The 7896-nt window shown below is 44.1% G+C and overlaps 1 pseudogene; it reads left to right on the top strand.

Moving 5' to 3' along the window:
* Positions 1–3498: 3498 nt before the first annotated feature.
* Positions 3499–3805, top strand: LOC102027196 (annotated as a pseudogene).
* Positions 3806–7896: the final 4091 nt, after the last annotated feature.

Here is a 7896-nt window from a genome sequence, read left to right as displayed (position 1 = left end):
ACCTAGCTCTGTATTGGGCAGAATTTTAAACAGCAATATCACCAACAACAAGCAAAAATATGAGGGGCTGTAGCTAAATGGGCAGTGAAAAGGACACCTCAGAATCTAATCAAGAGGACAGGCCATCACCTGCCTCCTCAGCTGTGGATGTGTACATCGGACAGTCCATTTCTCATTGCTCTACAGGTTTCTGGGAACAATCCCAAAAGCATGTGAGCATTGATTTTCAGGTTACAAATGCATTTTAGTGACTGGGTAAACTTACAAATATGATATGCACAAATAATGAAGATTATATATTTGAACCTGTTTCCAGTCCCCAGGCCTATTATGTCTTTACAGTGTGCCCATCTCTTTTCATCTACACCTTCTCCACTGCAATCCAACCCAAAAGTCTGTCTCACAGGTTGACAGGGTTGGTTGGTCCACGTCTCTCTTTGTACCTGTTTTGCACTGGTGGAATAAGGGGAAGGGTGGAGAAGAGGGCTGTGGACAGAGAAGAGACAGTTGTAGAGAGTAGAAATTTAAGCTAAAGAGGTTTCTAAGAAGGTGCCTCTTCTCCTGGAGTGTGTGTGTGGGGGGGTGTGTGATTTTGTGGCAGTCTGAGACTAATCACAAGGGAAAGACGAGAAGCACACTAGTGATAGGTGGCTCCCATGTACACCATTGTGCTATAGGATTGTTCATCCCTCTCCAGGGTAGATACCAATACTATCCCCATCTTTGTCTGCCAAAGCCACTACCTCAAAGAACCATAACTGGACTCAGTTTAAAACATAAACTTTATTGCTCACATTTCTGACGTGGGACTCCAGGTCAAGTTGCCTGTACATCTGCTGTCTGGTGAGGTGCATTTGTGGTCCATAGGGCATCTGGTGCTCACTTGGGGTTGTGTCCAGTCCAGAGGACAGTGTCAGTCAGATCTCCAAGGCAGGGTCTGAGCCTGATGGAGGAAGCCAGTGGCTCCCAGACCACAGGGGATCTTGGAATTGTGTTACACACCATAAAGGAAAAATTTCAAGTTTGACTAAAGAAGACTTTAGTCTACTTGCCAGTCACTCTCAGAATATGACACTCTGTTATTCATAGGCATAAATACCATGTCTGCTAATAAAACACAAACTCTGGTTTTAGGGTGATCATCATGCACTCTCACATCTGCCCACCAGCCTCTGGGCCTCCAGATGAGGCTGGAGCACCCACCCTCCTGTTTTTCTCCCAGATAGGGCCTTGTGCTTCTGGCCTTGAGTGAAATACACACTCACATCAAGAGCTATAACAAGAAAACAGGGCCAGGTTCTGCCTCCCCAGAGAAGTTAAAGCTGATGCAGGCTTTCATTTGCCAAGAAGATCCTGTTGAGAAACAGCTTCACAGCCTTTCTCTGCATCAGTCCTGGAGGCTCTGGGACACAGGGTATCACTGCAGTGGCAGCTGAGGTCCCCACTTCTCACCCAGCCTTGGTGTCCACATGGCACAGAGCACTCTCCACTGGGCTCACTATACACTTCAGATTCTCAGGTCTTTTGGGATCCTAGTCCTGACTTGGCCAATGTGATAAGGATGGAAGACTTGCCTCCTGGCTCCCACAAAATGCAACCTCTTCAGGCCACATTAGAGCAGACACAGGGATTAAAATTGTACCTTGATTTATGCTCCACTGGGAAAGATTAGAGACGAAGGAACTAGCTTCTGGAGAAGAGAAATGATCGGAATCTTCACACAGTGCCTCCTCCAGCTCCTCCTCTGTGTTCCCCCAATCTTGGTTATAGCCTCAGCAACTGCTGCAAGCACACCTGACATCATGGCCCGGCTGCGTGGGGGTCACCAGCGATGGTCTCAGAGAAGGCCCAGTCCTGGTGTCTGGCTGGGGATCAGAGCTGTGGACAGAAAAGAACCAGCCTCAGAAGACCAGAATGCTGAATGGCCAGGCCAAGAGTCAACATACTCTGAGTTGTGTTATGCATTTTACTGGAACACTTGGGCATGAAACGTTCCCTGAAACAATAAAAAGATAATGTACTCAGCTAGCTATCTGTCTTTGCTCTGTGCTTTTTCATGACGCTATCCATTCCCAGAACTCCAGAAACATTTTTTCCTTCTTTAGTTTATGTTTTCTTGGCTGGCTGCCTCTCTCTTACTTGCTATAGACTTTTTCTCCTGAGGATTGATCTTGAGCATCATTTCAGTGTCTATATCTAAATCAGCAAAGTCTTCAACCTGCCTTGTAATTTTAAATTGCACCAAAAATACACATGCATTGTGTGGCTGGTTGGACTAGGTGACATTGCAGCCCAGTGTCACTTAGGTTTTGCTTTCAAGCCACATTTGAGTCAGGCTCCTGCCCATATTGTCTGTATGTACAGTTGCATGCTTGGCAAAGCAGCAAAAACTGGCCAAGAAATGGCTTCCACTCTCCCAAGCTGTGCCGAAAGCCAAGGGCATCTCCAGAGGAGGGACCCATGGTCTATGACTGTCCTGGGGAAGACTGAAGTGTTGATGCTGACACAGTTGCTCATGGACAGCTTGCTAATCTGAATCATCTCTCTGCAGGCTTTGGGCTAAAGGCCAAGACTCACATGGAGGATGTGTGAGGGCCGACGGCCTCTGTGGGCAGGCCTGGGGGCAGCTGGCCAGGAATTCCAAAATAAACAGAGGCAGCCAAGAGTGAAGTGGAGGAGAGTGAGAAGAAACAGAAGAAGCAGAGGGGGAAAGAAGCATGCAGACAGAGCAGAGGGAAGAAATTGCTAAGTTGCCTAAGATTTGAACTTGTGACTCTCCTGCCTCAGCCTCCCAGAGTACTGGGACTACAGGTGTGTCATCATGTCAGGTTTACTGAGGATATGTTTGACTTAAGAAAATGAGGCATGTGATGTATGTGACCCAAGCTTGGTGACTCCAAGGCTAGCATCTGAGCTGACCTCCCAGCTATTATGTGGGGTCCTGGCTGAGGCAGCCAGCCCAGATTTGTACAGGCATGTGGAGGCCTCAAGGGAGTCAGGATGTGATGGGTCGTCACTGCAGTCACAGCAGCTGCCAGAGGCTATACCTTGTCCCCAGTGCTCTCAGCAGTCCCTAGCTGGCCTGGTGTCTATGCTGAGGGCAGAGTAGCCGTTGGGGTCAGAAGGTTATAGGTCTGAAGACCACATGCTGGTGTCACTTGAGCACATAGCAAAGTCACCCAGGCTCTCTGCCAAACTGAGTGACCACTCCTCACAGCAGTTTTTGGGGTCCTTGCTCTATCCACAGGCAAGACTGTCCCACAGGAGCAATGGATCAGTCATGGGCCTTGCTGTCAGAGGGCACTGGCTTCACTCAGGAGTCAGGCTCCTTCCCACACAGGCACCACACAGTATTCTGGAGGAAATAGGGAGACCCTGACAGGCACTGGTGAAGACATGGGGAAACTGGGCCCTTGCTCACTGCTGTTAGTTAAAATGGAGCTGCTGCTGTAGAAGACAGTATGGCGAGTCCTCAAAAAATTAGAAATAATTAGGGACATGCCACTTCCTTTCCCTGCTCATGCTCATTATGGAGGCAGCAGGTGGGACCTCAACATACAGAATGATGCTGGTGAGTTCATGGACCTGTATGTGTCTTGGAAATGTTCTGCCAGCAGGCACATTACTGGTGCCAAGGAACATGCATCCATCCGGATGAATGTGGTGGAGCCTGAGAAGGTCATGGCAGATTCAAGAGCCAATTAAAAACCTACACTGTTTACAGGGCCATTCACAGGATGGATGAATCAGATGACTCCATTCTACAATTGGCCAAAGTGATGGCATTGTCTCAAAGAACTTCTGAGTGGAGAGAGTCGTGTCTGTGGCATAGCTGTCATAAATACAGTCAAACCTTTGATTGTGAATAACTTGTTCTGCAAATGTTCCTCAAGATGAGCAAACATTTCTAAGAAATTTTAACTTGACAGACAAGCAATGTCTTGCAATATGAGTAGTGTATGATGCCAAATGTCACACGATCACAAGTGAGCCAGTGATTCTCCTCCACCCCAGGATTGGGGGTGATCAGCTCTCAACAGCAAGAAGTTATGGAAGAGATCTTTTGAAACAGGGTCTCACTAGGCAGTTCAGGGTGGCCTTGAGCTCACTTTGCAGCCCAGGCTTGTCTCAAACTCATAATGATCTTCCTGCCTCAACCTCTGGAGTGCTGGGATTAGAGGCATGCACCACCATGCCAGGTTATGCAAGAGATCTTGTCTACAAAAAATGGAGAGCCAGGTGGCGCACACCTATAATCCCAGTACTCAGGGGGCTGAGGCAGGAGGATAGCTGTGAATTCAAGGTCAACCTGGGCCACATAAGTGAGTTCAAGGCCAGCCTGCACTACATAGTGAGACCCTGTCTCAAAGAAGCAAAAACAAAAACAAAAATGAAGGAGAAAAAGGCAGAGGAATCCCGCACTTCAAATGAGATTAGGGAGATGTGTAAAATGTGGGAAACAGTGCAAAATTTTGTAGAAAAGCACCACAGAGATAAGGCTATGTTGGTTACTTTTCTCTTGTTGCTGAAACAAAATGCCTGATGCCCAAAATTAAGGAAGAAAAGGTTTATTTAGACAGAGTGGCACATGGCAGAGGGCAACAGTTCATGGAGATGGAAAACAGCAAAAGCAACAAGAGCAAAAAAGGAGCACAGGAGACTTTCTGTTCCTTATATTATATGTAGGCTTGCCACCCTAGGGTGGGTGTAGCACTCACACCCATAATCCCAGCACTAGGCAATGAATCAATCACAAACTCTAGAAACCTGCACCCATGACTGCATGAGGCTTTGGGAGGACATCCAGACACAAACCATAACAAAGGCTGCATTAGTTAGAGTGATGAATCTGTTTAACAACAATGCAATGTCACATTTCCAAGAGAACCTCAAAAGGAGGCAAAAATAGCATTGGATAGGTTCTTTGTTAAAGTTGCAGGAAAGGAAAAGATTCCATTGAGCCAGTAGATAGCAGTGATTCCATTTGTGATAGTGAAAGTCATCCCACACTGTAATCCTTCTCTCTCTTGTCTTCCTCACCATCAGCCATGGAGGCTTTCAAAGGTAAGTGCAAGTTAATTTATTTTTCTTTCTATTTTGTATTTTCTTTATTATTTTGTACTATATTTTAGTGCAGTAAACCCTCAACTTACAAGCATTCAAGTCACGAACTTTCTCATGTGTATTGTGTAAGATTCACTTTGCCATATATGAATGAATTCAACTTACGAATGTTCTCCTAGAACAGAACTTGCTTGTAAGTGGGACTTAATGTATTGCAATTATTTTTATATAAATATTTTTGGATTGGGGCCCAAATCTTCTGAGTTTCAATTATTCTTTTTTTTTAAAGAGAAAAAAATTTTTATTGCAATATAAAATACACTTATAAAATGTCCAAAAATATGGAATGCTTCATGAATTTCCATGTCATCCTTGCACAGAAGCCATGCTAATCTTCTCTGTATCATTCCAATTTTAGTATATGTGCTGCTGAAGCGAACACTCAGTTATTTCTTATGGGGAAATATGTAAGTCCTTTGGATTACAAGCAAGTTTTCAGAGCAAGCACGCTTACAAACCAACGTTTTACTATAGTGAGAAATAAAAAAAAAAATTTAGAAATAGAATCACCATGTCATCTGACAATTCCACTTCTGTATTGAAAGAATTCAAAGCTGGGACCCGAATTGATGTTAGAGTACCCATTGCAGCAGCATCATTCACAACCCAAACATCTAACGGAAGGGTGATTAGATAAGCAAAAGGTGATGAACTCAGACATGAGGTTTTGTTCAACCTTGAAAATGAAGGAAATTCTGACACCCAGCATGTGAACTCTGTGGACATCAGGCTGTGCAGATGAAGTCAGTCACTAAAAAAACAAATACTGTATCATTCCACCTGCTTGAGCTACTCAGAGCCGTCAAATCCGAGATGCAGAAAGCAGAATCTTTGTTGGGGGCTGGGGTGGGAGAGAGGAGAGTTAGTGATTAACAGGGTTCTGCTGTGCAGGGGAGGAAATTCTGGCTTTGGTCGTAGTGATGTCTTTAGAACCACATGAATGTGCTCAACAGTCCTGAGCAACACATTTGATTCAGTGGTGCAAATGCAAATATTGTTATGTACATTTCATCAAAATAAAAACAGTAAAAGAAAGGGAAGTCCGTTAAGTAATCATTATCTAGCCTCAGATTAAGATAGAGAAAAAACAGTTTTGAAAGCATTTATGTATGTGTGAATGACTGCATTTTAACTGTCATACAATCAAAATGCTGATATTATTTGTTATTCTGTTCACAAAATTTTAGGTCTGTCCCATGCAGTTTGCCAGGATTTATCCCAACAGAAGGTCTTGCAGAGCAGAAGGAACTTTAATGACAATGTTGTCCTATTTAAGGAAAAGCGGTGAATTTTCTTTTTCTTACTTGCATATGCCCATTTTTATAAGCATTTACTGAGTACCCATGTTAATATCTTTCTAGGTTAATTTACCTATTTATTATTATTATCAACAAAACAGTAAAAATGCATATTAGGACATTTGGAAAATAAAGAAAAATAATCATCTCAATCCTCCCACCCTATTCCAACCTGATCGTGACTGATACATTCAGGACAGACAAAATTCAGGGCTTTTTAATGTTTTTTTTTTTTTAATTTAGTACTCAAACATCTGAGATTTAAACAGTGACATGATTAGTGAATATTCAAATCCATCCAATCCTCAGATTCTCACATTTGATTAATGCTGTTCTGTTATTTCATGATTGCCTCCAAGTGATAATTAAACCTATTTTTGTAAACTTAACATTCTGTTGCCACTGAACTCTTAAAATCATTGTTACTTTTGTAGTTTTTGCATCTCAGGTTTTGTGCTCCTCTGAATGCTCATGCAGGGCCATCCCAGTGGTCACAGTGGCAGTGCACAGAGCTGCAGCTCATACATTACCATGTCAGGGAGCTCTCAGGCAAAGGCCCGCTTTCTCATCCCCACTCATCTAATTAACAGCCCATGCCACTGACCGGGGCTAACTAGAGCTTCACACTTATGTTCTGGCATGAAGCCTCTGGGCGGTTTCAGCCTTAAGGACTGCAGTTGTTGAGACCTGAATTAGGGGTGAAACAGCCTACAAGACTTGGTTTCTTACCAACTAGTAACACCATGTCTCCTGCAGTCCCTGATGGCTGAGGTTTCTTGAAGGCAGGACTGTCCTGGGTGTGTAGCCTCCCATTTTTACAAAGGAGTAATACTGACTGCGAGTGACATTTTACCCTGACAGATTACCTTATTATTGCTTCTAGGTATAGACTCATTTCCTGAACAGGATTCAACTTCACCCTTCTTTTTGCTCCCTTCCTCCAGTCTCTCCTTAGTTGCTCATGCTGTCTAACTAGGAGTATGAGTGGTTAAGTAACTAAACAGAGGAACATTTGTAGTCCAACAAGAGCAAAATGGTCCAGTTCAAGCAGGTAATGCTGTGAGCCCCACTCCTCACATGGGTTAAACCCAGAATATCAGGCTGTGAAATGCTGAAGAGAAGGTATCAGCCACATTGAACCTGGGGAAGTAGATAGGTCATTAAAGCCTCCTCAGCACACATCACTTTAACCAAAAGGACCAATCAATACTACGCATGCATGGGAACCATCCTTAGCTGTTGAAGAATTGTCACATGTGGCAGGATTTGGTCCTAGATAGAGCATGTCTTACCATTCTGAGTAGACCAGACCCTGCCCTGTGTGGGTAGAGCACATTCCAGGGTGCCCAAGACTGTGGAAAGGGTGGCAGGTGGAATGGAGACCCCAAAGGCTCTGGAATGTGGATGCTGAGCCCCAAATCATAGTATTTACAGTTTCTCCCTCCCTTATGATTATTTTCTGGATGCTTTTGCT

Source organism: Chinchilla lanigera, unplaced genomic scaffold (assembly GCF_000276665.1).
Source record: "Chinchilla lanigera isolate Chin_1 unplaced genomic scaffold, ChiLan1.0 scaffold00091, whole genome shotgun sequence".
Taxonomy (NCBI): Eukaryota; Metazoa; Chordata; class Mammalia; order Rodentia; family Chinchillidae; genus Chinchilla; species Chinchilla lanigera.
This window is presented reverse-complemented; position numbering and strand designations above follow the sequence as displayed.